The following is a 17,694-nucleotide window of genomic DNA, read 5'->3' as shown; positions in this document are numbered from 1 at the left end:
TTTCATGATACATCAATTTAGGTTTGGTTTCTAAACGATATACCATATCCTTTGCACCTGTTGGTCAGTGACAGAACCAACATTATTTATTTAGAAACTATCTGATCTATGACACATTTATTTGTAGCCCTGATGTAGTTGGAGGCTAATGTGCCACTATGACAACACGTGTTGGCTTATATGAAAACATGTGTTCTGTGATTGAATTGATGTAATGAAGTATGGACTCAAGAAAGTACTTGGGGATCCTTGAGCACCAAGTTTTGTTTTGATATATCTATAAGATTATACCTATACATTAAGGAGGGGGTCGTGCATAGGAGTCATGGTCATATATTTAACCCATGTGTCTTAGGAGTAGGTGGTTTCCAGGTTGATTTTTAAACTCTGAATTTTGGTAACTCTGATGTGTTTATGACCAGCAGAGGAGCACCTTCATGCTTTAAGCGTGCAAGGTTAGAATGTTATTTATTTATTTATTTAGTTCAGTTCTGAATTCCTTCACAATGACAGCAATTCTGATATATACCCACAGAGAGTTCCAATTCCTGGGGGAAAATCCAAAGAAGAAGCTCTTCATGAAAGATATTTCTTATATCAGCGGTTCCAGGGATAGGCAGTTTTGGTCAGTCCGAATTGGTGAGATATGATCCCATTTTCTGCTCCAAGTGATCACTCACAAGCAGAACAGAACTGGGTTGGTCTTTACACTTCCTTTAGCAAAGTGCAGGATACCCAGTTCCCGCAGCAGGTTGAAAACCAAACCTAAAAATGCAGTTTAAATAGCACAGCTCATGTGAATTAAACTCTTGTTTTAAAGAACAGTTTCTCTTAATTTATTGATAGTCTCTGCTCTTTTATCCTAAAGGTAACAAACATGTAGACCTTCTTTTATTTTAAACACTCCAGGTTTAAATCACTGTGTTTGTATGTGCTTTTGTGTTTCCATGCCAAAAATTATATACAGTGTTCTCCCTTTGATCTCATGACTCAGAAGTACAGTTTTACAGGAAATGACCACTCGGTTCTTCCTCTATGTACAGTAGTTTTTGAACCAACAGGGCGAACATGAATCATAAAGCCAGAGAGCTTTTTTTGGCTTTCTATTTAAATTTGTCATACCTTGCAATAAGTTGGTATTTTTTTTAAATGTTGCTATTGAGTCAGTGATGCAAATACTTTAAACAATTCCGCTTGAAAAAATATTGCCTTTCAATTGCAATGTAATAAATAATATCAAGCTGGTTATGTGGAAGCCTTGCTTTACATTGATAATTGCCCTGAAGAGTACATAGGAAGCAAAAATAAATGATAGCATGGGACAATAATTTCTAAACTTTTCATTGCTGTGTGCTGTTTCACTTCTAAAGTGCAGTGTGCAGTTTCACTATCCAATACATTTTTTAAAAGTGCTTACACTTAAATGTAATGTAATAATCCTATAGAAAATGAACTTCACATTTCTTGCGGTGCCTTTATGATCGTTTACAGCTGTATTATAAAGTGCAATGTAAACTTATTAAAACATTTTACAAAGCAGTTGTGTAGAGTGTTTATCCCGATCTAAAAATAGTTTGGGTTCTGATGCTACTCGCTATTCAATATTACTTTATCCCACCACCTCTTCGATTATCTCTTTTAGGAATGATATTTTCCATTTTTCTAGTTATGCCCATCCTAGCATAAAAGCATTTTTATCATCTGAAAATCCTGTTATTCTTGCTATTGATTGAGCGCAGTGATATTCTGGAAATCATTATATTCACGAATAGTCTGTACCTTCGTATATTCTTATGTGTGTTAATTTTAGTTAGTAACTTGTGTTGTAATAATTATTGGTAAATGAAATGTTAGAATGAGTCGTGCCATTCAAGAAACGTAAAATGGCATTTAGAGGGAATCATGTAACTCTCAATGTTCATTGGAAATGCTTAACAAAGTAGCTCATGTGTAACGTAATGCATTAGATTTAAACGTGCATCATATTAAAGTCTGCACACGGAGATGATTAATTGTGCCTTAAATGTGATGAAATGTAGTGCTTGCAGATGTAACATTTCTAAATGCGTATTTAATTTGATATCAAAGGCCTAGATGGTGTATTTACTCTTTCATACTATGAAAGGCCTATTTGTTTTCTTTGTTAGCTGGTTTGTGTAGGCCTGAAATGCATTTTCCCCTGGTAAAGCTATCATTTGGAGGCAGTCAGCAAAATTCATGTGTGTGCTAGGTTGTTCTGTTCTCATGTTTCTGTTGCTGGTGCAAGGATACCGTCCTCGTTAGTTAGACTAACGCCTTTGTTTTAGGAGTTAGGTATGGAGGAGACCTGTTGCAAAGTATTCAGGAATGCCGATAATTGGGAGCCGATATTCTTTCTCGCTAAAGAAGCCTGAGACCCAAGGACATACCAACCGTCGCTGGACCGAGTACAACTTTTGGTGGAAAATTACCTATGAGAGGTGCCTGGCCAAAGGAGGTGTTTCAGGGGTGTGTTCTATCAATTGTGCATTTTGTATTAGGGACTGTGCCCCGAGGGATGAGCTAGCAGAGAGCCGTTATAGGGGTAGACGGAAGGAATCGATTCTTAGGAGGAAGACTTAGAACTCTGTAGTTTTGGCTTCTGACCCTTACAATGTGAGTGTACTTCTTAGGAAGTCTTCACGAGCTGACACCTTTTCTTGATCTTGCCTGGGAAATGCTAAGTAGGGATGCCACATTAGGGATAGATTAACGGATTTCTTTTACGGTCACTAATGAAGACTAATCTAGATGTTGGGAACAGTTATTGCCTGTTTAGTATTTTTAGAGTTGCTCATTCTCTCTATGCTGCACCGGATTAGACTGGTTCGTAGGACGGGCTTTGTATTAGTGCGTATGTATTTTTACAACCTCGTCATGAGGTGCTTGTATGTTCAGTTATTTTTGGCTATCGATTAAGTACATGACTGTCCGGCCATTCGTGGGCAGATATTCTGGGGCAATTGTCCGGTCGTTTCGTGGACAGACGATTGCCAGAGTTGAGGTCGACAATTACGTGAGACTATCTGGTCATTTCGTGGACAGACGGTCATAGAAGTGACTGTTCGGTCATTTGGTGGTCAAACAGTTATTTCATTGTATGTGTGAGTGTGCGAGAGACTAATTGTAAAGGAGGGGAACTGCTGCATGAGGAGGAAGAGTGACGTCCGAGAGTGCCGCGCTGCGATAGGTCGGTTGGTGTGAAGCCGCACTGGTATTGGTGGATTGTCATCAGGAAGTCGAGCGAAAACAAGTGAAGAAAAAGTTGATTTCATCATGAAATGTTTTAAAGTTTTACGAGATATGTGTAGAGGAGATAGAAGAGTGGTTACTAGAGGAGAAGCTCAACCCAAGGATACCCCAGCCCATTATATGGCTACGAATGTGGGGTTGCATACTATTATTTGGCTCGAAAATTGGCATAAAATGACTGAAAAAAAATCTCACCACAAGACATTGATTGGGTTAAGATAGATTGAACTGTCCAGGAACCAAAAGAGTCCGTACATGAATATTACGGGAGGCTCTCACAAGCCTTTAAGCAGTACAGTGGGCTAGACACGTTAGACCCCAAAGACATGGGACAGTTCGTTTCCAAGATCGTCTTGGGTCTGAGATCAGAAATTAGCTTCATGATTCAGCAGCATTTGATCTGCTGGCAGAACAAGTCGGTGGACGAAATACTGTGGTACGCCAGGTACTGCAGCGACGAGGTGGACTCGAAACATAGGAAGCTTAAGGATAAGCTAATGCTGGTCCAAATGCAAAACGCTGACAGAAAAGTTCAGACACAGCCAAGTGGAGGGACGCTAGGGAGAAGACAGGGAAACAATCAAGGAGGGACCCAGAATGTGCAAGGTCTAGGAAGAGGGAAACCTGTAGACCCCAAAACAGGGATGGACGTGGCAACACTGAAAAAGACCACTGCGTGTCACCTTTGTCACAAGATCGGGCATCGGAAGCACAAGTGTAGATTCAATCCAGTGAACCAAGTGCAAAAAGAGGAAGAGACGGTGCAGGTATCTGAGGTCGTCAATACAGTGACGAGACCCAGGTCCATGCAAGGGGGGACATTGTACCCGCAGGTGCAAGCTCCGCAACCTCCGAGAATTCCACAGGGAAATTGAACGTACCAGCAGATGCCCCTTTTCAAGGATTGCGATGAGTATAGCTCAGACCCGTTGAAATGACGGTGCCTGAGGGTGAGGAAGGCTGCACTCTTGGGTCAGTCTTAGAGGTAGACCAGAGGGGACCGTTTGTAGAGGCGGATGTTGACGGTCATCCCACCACCTTTTTAGTTGATACTGGTGCTACCCGTTCTACTGTAAGATCTGCAGTAGTTCCCAACCTACCCCTCTCGGGACAATCAATCCAAGTAGTAGGAGTGGCAAATAAGAAAATGACTAACCCATTGACCGAGCAGATTCCAGTGAGAATAGGAACTTTTCAAGATCGACACCAGTTTGTGGTGTGCGACTCAAGTCCAGTCTGTTTGCTAGGACGTGATCTTTTATGCAAGCTGGATGTACCATCTATTGCACGCCCAAGGGAGTGGAATTACAGACAAATGATGATGTTGTCACCGTTAAGGTTGCAAATCAGCACTTGTGCATAGAGATGTATCCTATGTTGACTGTGGAGGAGCTTCCACTTGACCTAAGAGACTCTGTTTCAGTGGATGTGTAGAATTTCATAGGAGAGGAGATCAGGTTGATCAAAAGTGTTGATCCAGTTAAGATCCAGGTTAAGCAAAATGTTGAGTTCCCGAGAACGCCCCAGTATAATCTGTCACCTGAGACGATCGCAGGGATTAAAGCTATAATCGATTCCATGATTTAGCAGGGAAATCTGAAGGAGATAATGGGCAGTCCATGCAACTCACCCATCATGGGATTACAGAAACCAAGCGGGAAATTTAGAATCGTGCAAGACCTGCGACAGGTCAACACGATTGTGGTTCCATGTTGTCCAGTGGTACCTAATCCATCGGTGATACTATTCCAGATTCCATGTGAAGCCGAGTGGTTCACTGTGATTGACTTGTGCCCAGCATTCTTTTCGATACCTTTGCACGAGGAGAGCCAATTTTTGTTTGCTTTCTGTCTGGAAGATAGTTTGTTAACATGGTGTCGTATTCCTCAAGGGTATACAGAGAGTCCATCAATCTTTAATCAGATCTTGAAAAAGAATCTTGAGTCTCACACTGCCACAGAATTCTGTTCTCGTGCAGTACATTGACAATCTCCTCATTGCGTCTGAAACGGAGGATGCTTGCAGGATCGATACAATTGCCTTACTGAATCATTTAGCGGAGAATGGACACAAGTTGTCCCCAAACAAGTTATAGTCCTGTCTGAATGAAGTTCAGTACTTGGGTCATCGAATTGAGAAAGGCAAGAGAAAGGTGTCACCAGACCAAATTGAGGCAATCATGAATATGACTGTGCCTATCAGTCAAAAGGAAGTCAGAATGTTCTTGGGGATGGTTGGTTACTGTCGCCAATGGATTCCCAATTTCACACTGAAGGCGAAGCCGACGCACAAGGATGTGAGTGATCCGGTACCATGGGACCTCGACTGTCTGATTGAGTTCTTGGAGTTGAGAGAGGGCCTGTGTCGTGCTCCCACTCTGGGAATGCCGGACTACAACAAGTCCTTTTCATTGTTCTGTTATGATCGAGAAGGTTGCGCATTGTCGGTTCTGACTCCGAGTCATGGAGGTGTCCATAGGCCAGTTGCTTACTTTTCAGCTACTTTAGATCCAGTAGCTTGCCCGGGTGTCTCAAATCCATTTCTGCAACAGGTGTCAGCATTGAGAGGTGTGAAAGCACTGTCATGGGTCACCCATTAACTGTGTATGTTCCGCATTCTGTTGAGCTTTTGATGACAAGGACTAAGACACAGCACCTGACAAACAATAGACTCACACGCTATGAACAAGTCATACTTGCTTTGGAGTACATGACTCTGAAAAGGTGTTCCGTTTTAAATCCTGCCACACTGATGCCATTGCCAAATGTAGATGACAAAGATTGTGAAGACCATAACTGTCTTGATGTGACTGTGATTTACACCAAACCGAGACCTGACATTGTTAATGAACCTCTGTCTGACCCTGATGACATTTTCTTTGTCGATGGTTCATGTTTAAAAGACAATGTGGGTCATTTGAGAGCGGCGTTTGCTGTATGCACCATTACTGGAGTGGTTGAAGCTGCCTGCTTAGAAGGAGTATACTCCGCACAGGGGGCCGAAATCATTGCCTTGACTCGCGCTGGTTTGGCAGCTGATCAGATCCGAATCACTATCTACACCGACAGCCAGTATGGGTTCGGTGTGGTTCATGATTTTGGACAGCTATGGTCGCAGAGGGGTTTCCTGACATCGTCTAGATTTCCCATCAGAAATGGAGAATATGTGAGACAACTGTTGGAAGCGTTGCAACATCCTAGGGAAATAGCAGTGGCAAAGTGTGCTGTACATGGGAGGGGAATGGATTTTGTCTCCCCTGGAAATAAGTATGCTGACGAAATTGCATGTTTTTGCGCTGAGATTACACTGGAGAGAGCCAAGAAAGAACCGAGCTCAGCATGATGTTAGCCATGGCAGACACTTGGGAGGAACTCAAGCGCCTGCAGGAAGAAGCTTCAGATCAGGAAAAGGATGTATGGATCAGATCAAGATGTCAGAAGGGGGATATTGACATTTGGGTTTCAAGTGATGGTCGAGCAGTGTTACCAGATGACCTATTGAGCCCTATGGCAAGGCAAATTCATGGTGCTATGCATCTTGGAAGAGATGCGATGGTGCGAGTGTTCAGACAAACGTGGTGCAATCCACGATTTTGTGCGTTTGCTGAAGCAGTGTGTCATAGATGTGTTACCTGTCAACAAATGAATGCTCGAAAGAACACTGTGGTTGTGTTGAGTCACATTGGGAGGTTGGGAGGACCTTTCAATAGTATGCAGCTTGACTTTATCGAAATGCCTAAATGCAATGGATTGAGGTACATTCTAGTGGTGGTGTGTGTTTTTTCATGGTGGGTGGAAGCCTACCCAACACGAAGGTGTGACACCCTTACAGTAGCGAAGCTGATATGGAGGGAATTGATTCCTAGGTTCGGTTTTCCAACCTTTGTTGGAGTCAGAGGAACACATTTCCACAGCGAGATCATGAAGTTGCTTTGCGCTGCTTTAAATGCTGATCAGAGACTCCGTTGTAGCTATCGACCAGAGGCTTCTGGAATAGTAGAGCAAATTAATGGAACTTAAATCTCTGAAATGGCATGATGCATTGCCTTTGGTGTTGATGAGTGTTCGCAGTGTCCCAGATAGGAGGACCGGTCTTTTCCCGCATGAGATCCTTATGGGGAGGGCGATGCAATTGCCAGCAGTACCATCCGCAGCTTTGATAAATATCACTGATGACTTAATCCTTGATTACTGCAAAGTACTAGCTGATGTGGTCCGTTCTGTGTCTCAGCAGGTGGAAGCTGCCTCTGGTTCAGCTTCAAAAGATCTCTGGCATGACCTGTGCCCGGGTGACTGGGTGCTTGTCCACAAGCACGTGAGGAAGAGCTGCTTGGATGCTCGGTGGCGAGGCCCTTACCAGGTGATACTGGTAACGAACACAGCGGTGAAGTGCGGAGGGTTGCTGAACTGGATACATGCCTCCCACACCCGCAGAGTTTCAGAACCCTTGGAAGAAACAGCTCCTCTCGGGAGTTAAAATCCAGCTGTGGTGGCAGGGCCATGAAAGAGGACAAGCCAAGCTGTGAGGGTTGCTGACGAAGTTGGTTGCTCACCAGACCAGGCCGAGGAGGGTTATGCTACACACAACCCAGGTGGTGCGCAGAGTGTTCGAGAGAAAAAGGCTAAACAAGCAGAAGAATCGTGGCCGGAGAGACTGAGAAGGCCGAATCTAAGATTGGCCCCTGAAAGAGATCTTCCCCCTGTGTCGGAGACATCTGAATCGGAAGTGAGTGAAGAAGAACAAGCCCAAGGAGGCCTGAGAAGGTCAAGAAGGACAAGAGTGCCTTGCCAGAGATACGCTGCCCCGGAGTGGACTGACGTGGTAACTGATGCCGGGATCAGTGAGTTCCGGGAGGCTGAGGTCCGTGCAAGTGGTCAGCCGGAATCCTCTACTGAAAATTGATGTAGGAATGATAGTTCCAGGACTTGAAGTTGAAGGGGTGTTGACAATCACGGATCCAAAACCTCCAGTTTTGAGCAAGGTGCGAATTCTGATATTGCATAAATTAGTTTTCCCAACGTTTGGAATTGGACCACCACCTCATGAAATGGTAGATGTTCATCTTGAAATTTTGCAATGGGTTTTAGTTGAAATTGGATCTGAACTCATCGTAGATTGCGAATAAACTGTGATCTGTAAATAAGTGTTTTAAAGAAGATAACCTAGGCCCGAGAAGAAGAAGAATAAAATTAGGGCTTTTACAGAAGTAGAAGAAAGAGGGCTAGGGAAGTCTTTTTGGACTGTGTAAATATATCCAGAGGAACTGAGCTTTGAACAAACTCCAAGGATTTCAATGAACTTTGTTCGAACTTTTGAGCAGCAATTTGAGGGGGAAAGAAGAGAGTTTTTGTGTATCCTCTTATTGAACTGCCCCAATAAGAGAAGATGGAGTCTGGGAATCTGAACCGTAGGTCCAAGTGTATAATAGGTACACTCATAGTAGGAGTGATAGTCTTAATAGCCATAGTTAATATAGTGTCAGTTACTGTTCCACATGAGGCAGAAGTCGTAGAGGTGAAAGGGACACCTACACCCTGTACTTCTAGCAAGAAAGAGGATACCATAGGAGCTGAAAAGGCTATGCTGTATCAGAACAGTCGTAGACTGCATGTAGATTTGTCTATGGGTGATTTTAAGCTTAATGCGTATGCCAAGCTGCTATATGAGTACGTTGACACAATGGATGTGAGAGACTGTTATGTGTGTATGCAGTTGCCTGCATCAGTGGATGAGGGCATTAGATACAATCATCTTCTGTTGACTTATGGGATTTCATGTAGTCTGTTGCTTAGCATGTTTTATTGGAGACGTCAATATGAGTACTTCTTTTCCATTTATGATGCAGTGCTTTCAGAGGTCCCAGCATACAAGCACCTGAACAAGTACGATTATTACAAGCAGGAGGATAGAATTGGGAAGTACTTCATACCGACTACAACGTTAGATACCGCTTATGCACAAAGACATAACTTGACATGTTCACTAACAGAGATAGAAAAGAAATTTGTAGATCAAGTGGAAGATAGATATAGACAACTAACGCAAACACGTAACACTGGAGAAAGTCCATTAGAGTGGGCAGAGGAGGAGATGGTTCACAGAGCGAAAGGGAGCTATGGCCCTATTGCATTGGTTCTAGAGCATAAGGGGAAGCTTTACCATGTAGAGAAGCTAGAACTCCTGGTAGGAGGAATGCATTCTAGAACAAGGAGAGATGCAAGTGCAGGAAGAGTGATTGGAGATTTTTTTGGAGCAGTAATACCAGGGATGGGAGTGATTTTCAATGATGTGAAGATTAGAAAGCTGGCGACTGTTGTGGACAAGTTGTCGACGAATACAGCTAAATCACTGTTGCGTGTTGATGAAGAGATGTTGTCGATAAGGACGATGGTGATGCAGAATCATCTTGCTTTGGATGTCTTATTGGTAAAAGAGGGCGGAGTCTGTAAAATGCTGAAAGTGCAAGAGTGCTGTATTTGTATACCAGATAATAGTAAATATCTGAAAAAGTATATAAGTAACATCACTGAGATTCATCATGAGATCCAGGATCTGGCTGAAGTGGGTGTTTGGGAGAAAGTTGGTAAAGAATTTGGTAGAGTGGGGAGTTGGTTTGCGAGCTTGGGAAAAGGTATTCTTGGTTACATTCTGGAACCTATCATTACAATCGTGGTCTGTGTGGTTTGCCTGTGGGGTTTTGTCAGGGCTTATAAGTGTTACAGGGCGAATAAAGTCGAAAGATCCCTTAGGGAGCGAGAGATAAGAATGGCTAGACTGAAGGACAGTCATTACGAGAATATCAAGAATCTAGAAAAGTTCAGACAGAGAAAAGTGGCTTCAAGTTCTGTTTAGGTCTGTTCTTTCTCCAGGGAGTTGTGATTTCATTGATGACATTAGTCATCAGAGGGGAGAATTGATAGAGCGCAGTGATATTCTGGAAATTGTAGGGGTACATTATATTCACGAATAGTCCGTACCTGCATATATTCTTATGTGTGTTAATTTTAGTTAGTAACTTGTGTTGTAATAATCAATGGGAAATGAAATGTTAGAATGAGTCGTGCCATTCAAGAAACTTAAAATGGCATTTAGAGGGAATAATGTAACTCTCAATGTCCATTGCAAATGCTTAACAAAGTAGCCCATGTGTAACGTAGTGCATTAGATTTAAACGTGCATCATATTAACCCCTTCAGTGCCCATGACGAGCTGGACTCGTCATGGGCCGCGGTGGCGCTGTGCCCATGACGAGTCCAGCTCGTCATAGACCCCGCCCGCTAATGCAACGGCCGGCACTGGGCGGGGAAAGGGGCGGGCACTGAAGGGGTTAAAGTCTGCACACAGAGATGATTAATTGTGGCTTAAATGTGATGAAATGTGGTGCTTGCAGATGTAACATTTCTAAATGCGTGTTTAATTTCATGTCAAAGGCCTAGATGGTGTATTTACTCCTTCATACTATGAAAGGCCTATTCGTTTTCCTTATGTTTGCTGGTCTGCGTAGGTCTGAAATGCATTTTCCCTTGGTAAAGCTCTCATTTGGAGGCAGTCAGAGAAATTCATGTGTGTGCTAGGTTGTTCTGTTCCCATGTTTCTGTTGCAGGTGCAAGGACACCGTCCTCGTTAGTTAGACTAACGCCTTTGTTTTAGGAGTTAGGTATGGAGGAGACCTGTTACAAAGTATTCAGGAATGCCGATAATTGGGAGCCGATATTCTTTCTCACTGAAGAAGCCTGAGACCCAAGGATATACCAACCGTCACTGGAACGAGTACAAGTGTTGGTGGAAAATTACCTACGAGAGGTGCCTGGCCAGAGGAGGTGTTTCAGGGGCGTGTTCTATCAATTGTGAATTTTGTATTAGGGACAGTGCCCCGAGGAATGAGCTAGCAGAGAGCCGTTAGCGGGTAGAAGGAAGCAATCGATTCTTAGGAGGAAGACTTAGAACAAACTCTGTAGTTTTAGCAACTGACCTTTACAACGTGAGTGTACTTCTTAGGAAGTCTTCACGAGCTGACACCTTTTCTTGATCTTGCCTGGGAAATGCTAAGTAGGGTTGCCACATTAGGGATAGTGTAGGAATAGGTTAACGGATTTCTTTCACAGCCACTAATGAAGACTAATATAGCTGTTGGAGCAGTTATTGCCTGTTTAGTATTTTTAGAGTTGCTCATTCTCTTTATACTGCACCGGATTAGACTGGTTCGTAGGATGGGCTTTGTATTAGTGCCTATGTATTTTTACAACCTCGTCATGAGGTGCTTGTATGTTCAGTTATTTTTGGCTTTGTAATAAACCCCTAAATAGGAATTAGGAGTCAGTGATCTTTTTCGAGTTTTACTTAATGGGCCCATGCTAGTTTGTAATGAAAGCATTGTTTCTCCCCTTTACACTTCTCAGCAGGTAATAAAGGTCAAGTTGACCAAGGATTCTAAGTAAACTTTTATAGTAGAATCCAGCGTTATCACTATTTCTCATGACAATCCTAGGAGGATTTTTATCCTTACATTTTTTGGCTGTCACGCTCCTGCTTGTGAGAGTGCCAGAAATAGTCTGTAATCATCTCTGGACCAAATTGCTTTGTATATTGCTGGCAAGCCAATAAGAGCTTTCTTAGCTGAAAGCATATAGGTGGATCCTACCAGCTGACCCAAGCAAGTCTGTGCATGTGCCCAGAGATGATGAACGGGCAGACATTCCCAATGCATGCTTTCCCTGGTGTGTAATTGATTGTCTCATCTTTAACAATTTTCATTCGTCTCTTGGCACCATGAATGTTGTTTATTTGGAGTATCATGTGTTTATAGAGAGTATAGTATAGTGATCATCTGATATAAAGCCCTAAAAAGTGTATGCAGCAGTTTACAGGTTTGATTGATTTCAACAATGCTCAAAACAATTCCTAAGCTTCTCTATTTATTTTGTATTTCGAAAAATGGATCCACGTGTTCTAGTTGTGAGAAGCTTGTGGCACACAAAGTGGAGACCCGTCTTGGTTTTTCATTAATGATGGGCCCCATCTTATCTGAGAAACAATATTATTTGCCATGCTGACAATATAACCTTTTTCCTAGTTGTAGATATATAAAACAGGCTCTTCCATATGGCAGTCCAAATTCAGATGGAAGTTCTTGGAGTTAGAAAGATTTAATTCGGTCTTTCCTAATGAGGTCACCTATGGCTGCTAATTCCCTCTCTCGCCAGACTCTACATCTTTTAACCATTTCTGCAGAAATTGCATGGTTATCACACAGTGCGGTCAACTCGCGAAATTCGAGGATCTGAAACATTCTTTAAATAATCCAGTGTATCCTCAAGCACACTCAAAACTCACTTTGTAAAATATTTTTGATGATCGAATTTAAAAACAAATCCAGTCATTGTGCTATCCCACCATCTCAGCTACAATAGTAGTAAACCTGTCCCTTTCTCATTCTGTATTATTCAGTCTATTTAATACCCTAGGGCTGCAGATAAATAACATTACTCCATGTATGGAAGGCCCAACTTGCATGAAAATAGTCCAACATATATTTTCCCTGCTAACTCAGTTTCTTTCCCACTCTGTAGCAAGATAATTCAGATTTTTAAAAAAGCCTTTATTTGGATAGTATGGAGCTGATTAAAATAAAAATAGACACTGAGACAATCCTAATATGTTATCAAAATGTACTCTTCATGTTTAAAAGACTTCTTATTCCATAATCCTAAATTGATTTCTTAATTGTGCTATCAAAGGGGAATACTGTAATTCAAACAGTTTGCCAAAATGTGTGCTGTTTTGTATACTAAGATATCAGACCTAGCAGTTCACCCTAAAATTCTTTAACTTGGGCAAAGAGTTAAATGTTGTTTTAAACAACATTAAATCAGTTTCATAATGAATAATTTTATCACCTGGAAACATTGGAAAGTGGTTGATATGATGTAAGGCTCTTTGGACATTGGCTTCTTTGGGCACTGAATTATTGGCATATAGTCTAAACTTCTTCCCCACGAAGGCAGCTAGCGATCCGGTTCTGAATGCATCTTTAAGGGAAATGGCTTGATAAGAAGATGAATAACAGAAGGAATAATTGGGCTCCCCTGCCTACTACCATGGTTGAAAAATGTCTTTTTGCCTTGGAGTCCATTTATAATTGGGCATACCCCGGTACCACGGGATAGCCTTTAAATTGACGTGGTCAACTAGGATGGTATCCTAAACTTGCATAGAACATGCCATAAGAACTCTGGGTTCACCAGGTCGGGCCTTCTCTGCACCCAGGAAGTTATCTGATCCCTTCTTTTCTTTGTCTGAGAGGTGAGAGATTTCTTTGGTTTTAGTGGGTCTGAGTTGGTAACCTCTTGCTAGGTATGACGCCCGTTTGGTCCAGGCCCACCATGTTGCCAATCTCTGATGCCAGACAATCTGCTAGAATTTTCATAAAACCTTCTAGTCAGTGTGCTTATGGATCCTTGCATGGCATCTGAATAAGCCTGTATTAAGTATAAACATATTCAATGAAAATACTTACACAGTGCTACATTAATGATACAAAACCCCAAGCTGGTTCAAATACATGAGATGAGATGCTGACCAAACTTCCCCACATTTATATTATTTCTTAGTGCAAGGAGCAGCAGAGCACTTTACCCGATAGGGCTCCCTACTCCTCCCTGGGGTAAAGTCTTTGTTTCCCCCCCATAAGGGGTAAACGGTGAGGAAAAGGATGTAAGCCCCTTGCCTACCTATCGCCCATCTATCCGAAGCCTCCAATGTCGCCCTTGTGACCGGCGATTTATAAAGTGTTGGGGTTCTCTGGGTCCTCCTGCTCCATTACACCTTCCAAAATGGGCCCGCCGTCATTGTATTCTCCACCATACACCACCCTTTGTCAGTCTGTTTGCTGGTCCAGTGGTAGATAAAATGGAGATGGGAGGCCGCGTAGTAGTAGGCAAGGTTAGGGGCTCCATTCCTAGGTTGTAGAAAACTCTGATGTCCTGCCACTCTTGCTTTCTTGCCCTGCCTAATATAAGTCTGGCAGGCCTCCTGCAGGTCCACGATGTAGTCTCTGGGGATCGAGAGGACCAAGATGGGGAGGATCAACATTTCGAATGCTGCTATCTGGCCCAGGAGTGAAAGTGGTTTATGTTTCAAACTATTGAGATTCGCTCTCACAGATCTTTTAAGTCTCTGGAGATTGATGTCTTTCGTCTGGCTCAGTGTGGGCACCAGAGCACTACTCGGGCATTCTATATGTGAGGTAGCTTATCTTATTGAGGTGGAGTGCTGTAGTTCTCCCGTCGGGTGCGCAGGTACCGATATGTTGAGGATCTCCAATTTCATGAGATTGATTTTAAACCCGGATACTGCCTAGTGATCCGTGAGTGACGTTAGCGGCTGAGGAAGCGAGGGACTGGGGCCCGTAAGGGAGACCAGAATGTCATCTGTGAACATAGTCAACTTAACGTTCTGTGTCCCAAACCGTATCCTTTGGATATGTGGTGCCTCCTAACCTTCTGCGCCAGAGGCTCCCGTAGTGATAGTGGGCAGCCCTGTTGCATGCCATGAGTGATAAAGAGCCACCCTGACAGCAACCTGTTTATTAAGATGCACACCCTGGGGCATCCATATCCCACTAATAGCCATCTGCCAAACCTGAAGCCCAAGTGGTGGATAACATCGCCCAAAAAATCTCAGTCCATCCAGTTGAAGACTTTCTCTGTATCCAGGGAGACTAGGATAGTGTGCTTGGCCCCTGTCTTACCTATGTCTATCAAGTTTAGCACGGTTTTAGCGCTAGTTTGGCACCCCAGGATAAACCCCGCTTGATCCAGGTGAATAAGGTCCTCCATCACCGACTGTCAGCAGAAGGAGGCGATTTTAGTGAAAGTTTTCATGTCGATATTCAGGAGGGCTATCTGACGGTAAAAGCTATACTGACAGGGATTCTTGCCTGGTTTTAAGAGAAGAGATATTGTTGATTCCGTCATGAAAGGGGTGACCCATTCCATCTCTGTCATTTCCACGTACACTTTATGTAGGAGCGGCAGGAAATAGGTGCGAAGCATTTATAGAAAGAGGCTGGGAAGCCATTTGTCGCCGGTGTCTATGCACACTTACGTTTCGCTATCACCTCAGGAATCTCATCTTTCGCTAGAGGCTTCTCTAGTACATCTCTATCCCCTGAGGAAGTGTGGGGAGCTCCACCCCATCTAGGTTTGCTGTCCGTCCTTGGGGGTCAGTCTTATGTCCTGTGTTGAGGTCCTCCTAACTTTTTGGCTGAACACGGAATTGGAAACTCCCCATTACGGACGGCTAGAGCAATTATGAGAGGCCTATTATAGCCCGATCCGGCATTTTGAATACTGATGCGATTCTACCAACAAAACTTGGAGGATACATGGACTTCCTGGTATGCAAATATAGGAACCACGACTATCGCACTGGGACTAATATACCCTTGAAATTGTTTTGGTCCTCCAACTATTAATACGTGCTGATCGACTGCTAAATATATTGCATCTTACAATCGGATTCACTTAGGTCCTACGATAAAAGTACCAGAGATAGCACCTGAGCTTGATCTCCTGAACCTCTGTTTGTCGAACAGGTTGAAAACTCTTTGGGAAATACATGAAAAACACTGTTGGATTTTGCGTCATAGTCGCGTCCTGCACAGCTTATGAAGAAGCAGGGTCGCCCGCCATTACGAGTAGTAAATCTATTCTAGAAAGCCTTGAGGAAGTCACTGGATGTGACGAAACACGTGTCGGCTGTTCTTGTGCATCCTGATCAAGACTGTGTAGCATTAAGATCTTTGTACAATATCTCCCCGTTTGTATTAGTCTGAAAATAGGGGTATACACAGTCTTGACTGAAATTGTCATGTTTTAAAAATATCTGCACAAATTAAAGAAAAGAAAGTTTCTTGTACAAACTTATCTCTGTTGTTTGCCTGTGCTACATTGGCGATTCATTTTTGTGAAATCAACTTATTAAGGTTCCACATTTGGAGGGATATAACATTTAGAGTGCCGGGGTAGCATTATGTTGCATAGCCAACTTAACGTTCTGTGTCCCAAACCGTATCCTTTGGCTATGTGGTGCCTCCTTACCTTCTACGCCATAGGCTCCCGCAGTGATAGTGGGCAGCCCTGTCGCATGCGAGCCACCCTGACAGCAAACCGTTTATTCAGATGCACACCCTGGGGCATCCATATCCCACTAATAGCCATCTCATCTGCCAAACCTGAAGGCCAAGTGGTGGATAATATCACCCAAAAAATCTCAGTCCATCCAGTTGAAGGCTTTCTCTGTATCCAGGGAGACTAGGATAGTGTGCTTGGTCCCTGTCTTACCTATGTCTATCAAGTTTAGCGCTGTTTTAACGCTAGTTTAGCGCCCCAGGATAAACCCCGGTTGATCCAGGTGAATAAGGTCCTCCATCACCGACTGTCGGCAGAAGTAGGCGATTTTAGTGAAAGTTTTCATGTCGATATTCAGGAGGGCTATCGGACGGTAAGAGCTATACCGACAGGGATCCTTGCCTGGTTTTAAGGTAAGAGATATTATTGATTCCGTCATGAAAGGGGTGACCCATTCCATCTCTGTCATTTCCATGTACACTTTATGTAGGAGCGGCAGGAAATAGGTGCGAAGCATTTATAGAAAGAGGCTGGGAAGCCATTTTTCCCCGGTGCCTATGCACACTTACATTTCACTATCACCTCAGGAATCTCCTCTTTCGCTAGAGGCTTCTCTAGTACATCTATATCCCCTGAGGAAGTGCGGGGAGCTCCACCCCATCTAGGTTTGCTGTCCGTCCTTGGGGGTCAGTCTTATGTCCTGTGTAGAGGTTCTCCTTATAGGCCCTCGAGCATTCTGCCTTGTCTTGATCTAGATCATTGGCTTCCGTGGACTGAATCTGTAACCCAGTCCTTCATCAGGACAAAACACAGTACACACTTATCCCAAAGAGTGTGTATACATCCAACCTATTTATTTTCTAGTTTGTTAATTGCATCCACCGATACCTGAAATATATCAATATGACATTTTCCATCCAGCAAGAATTTTTAAGTTCGCACTCGCTCATCATCTGCTAGATGATTTTTATCAAATGATTGTTGATACAATCTACTCAGCGCCTTGACACCCTTTCGGGTGAGTAGCTGCGCTCTAGAAGCCCAGGATTGATTGATTGATACTTTGAGCCATATATTAACTTCATGTGAAGTAAGGATGTGCTAAATTTGCTTTTGAATAGTTATGGAAACTTGTGGCAAAATTACATGTAATTATGCAAAATGCAAATCTGTCATTTCTTGCTATATTTTAATTAAAAATACGTAAATTTTTGATGTAAGGATGCAATTTAGCTATAAAAAAAAGTGCATTAAAGCAAAAGTACGGTGACCAGCAGCTGCTCACATTCTTTTG

General features: G+C 43.0%; 1 protein-coding gene across 1 annotated transcript in view; it reads left to right on the top strand.

Annotated features, from left to right (window-relative positions):
- LOC146809606 (uncharacterized) overlaps window positions 1-17,694 on the top strand; it is a 226,497-nt gene that overhangs the window by 187,671 nt on the left and 21,132 nt on the right. The window lies entirely within an intron of this gene.

This window comes from Triturus cristatus, chromosome 7, assembly GCF_964204655.1.
Source record: "Triturus cristatus chromosome 7, aTriCri1.1, whole genome shotgun sequence".
Taxonomy (NCBI): Eukaryota; Metazoa; Chordata; class Amphibia; order Caudata; family Salamandridae; genus Triturus; species Triturus cristatus.
The sequence above is the reverse complement of the archived record's forward strand: the minus strand, read 5'-3'. Positions and strand labels throughout refer to the sequence as shown.